The sequence below is a fragment of the Sinocyclocheilus rhinocerous genome, unplaced genomic scaffold (assembly GCF_001515625.1).
Source record: "Sinocyclocheilus rhinocerous isolate Xijiao unplaced genomic scaffold, SAMN03320098_v1.1 scaffold1322, whole genome shotgun sequence".
In the NCBI taxonomy this organism is placed as follows: domain Eukaryota; kingdom Metazoa; phylum Chordata; class Actinopteri; order Cypriniformes; family Cyprinidae; genus Sinocyclocheilus; species Sinocyclocheilus rhinocerous.
The window spans coordinates 830,073-831,588 of record NW_015657497.1 but is presented as its reverse complement, the minus strand read 5'-3'; positions in this window follow the sequence as shown (position 1 = coordinate 831,588).

Here is a 1,516-nt window from a genome sequence, read left to right as displayed (position 1 = left end):
TTAAGGTTAGGGTAGGTAGAATGTTGACGTACTTGCAAAGTTATTTATAGTCAGTTTGTCTGTAGGGGAACCAACCTAAGCCTACTAATACTCTGATGAGAGTTAGTTGACATGTAGTTGCAAAGTTGCTTATAGTCAATATACTAAGGGGACCATCAAAATAAAATGCAACCTAACATATAAACATTGCATTTTTTCAGCTGAAATTATTAACTAGCTCACATCAAAATTAATATTAGCCTCACAGGGAACACTCAAATAACACTCCGCCCTTACAAGATGTAGTAAGATACTGTGCAGATCTTAAATAAACAATCCCAGGGGTGGTATCGAGCGTGGGCAGAGAGGAATAGGACGGAACTGCCGTGGAGAGACAGGCCTATGAATAGCGCGAGCCAAGGAAGAGAGCCGACCAGAGTCCTAGGGGGGCAGGAGGGTAGAAAGGGGAGGGTGACAAAAACAGGAACGCCAGACCGACTAGACTAGAAAAAATAAAATAAAAAACTGATTCAGACAAACACAGCATGGACAGAGACGATCTAAGCTGCTGCACAACATATTACGGACTGACACAAGATAGCATCCAAGAGGGCCAGATAAAGGGAAGAATAATGAGGACAAAACGAGGTGCAGGTGAGAAGGGAGAATTAGCTAACAGGGATAACGAGAGGGGCGGGGTGAACACCAGGATGACAGCAGAGCACATGGCAAGCCGTCAAAACAAAAGGCCATGTGCTCCATGATAACAAACCCCAAGTAGACCCCACCGAAATCGTGACACACTTAAGTTACAATGGATTATATTTCTCGTAGTTATAATGTATTATAAGTCTCATATCTTGCCATCTTTCTTATGCTACTTTACTTAAAGCAATCAAAGACCACTGATAAGTATAGTAATAATAATAATAATACTACTACTACTACTACTAATAATAATAATATTTATTCTCAAACAGCCATAAGATCAGATATCAGATCAGATGAATGTGTAATATGACACATTTGCTTTTAACTATTTTTACTGTAATATCAGTTTGATTATTTTGATGGTACCCTTTAGACAGCTGTTGATAAGTAACTCTGCAACTACATGTCAACTAGCAGTCATTGGAGTATCAGTAGTATATCTGCTAAATATATGCTAATAATTTATTTGGTTAAGGTTAGGGTAGGTAGAATGTTGACGTACTTGCAAAGTTATTTATAGTCAGTTTGTCTGTAGGGGAACCAACCTAAGCCTACTAATACTCTGATGAGAGTTAGTTGACATGTAGTTGCAAAGTTGCTTATAGTCAATATACTGGACCATCCATCAAAATAAAATGCAACCTAACATATAAACATTGCATTTTTTCAGCTGAAATTATTAACTAGCTCACATCAAAATTAATATTAGCCTCACAGGGAACACTCAAATAACACTCCACACCTAACCACTTACAAGATGTAGTAAGATACTGTGCAGATCTTAAATAAACAATGTCAAGATATATAGTCCATTATAAATGTAAAA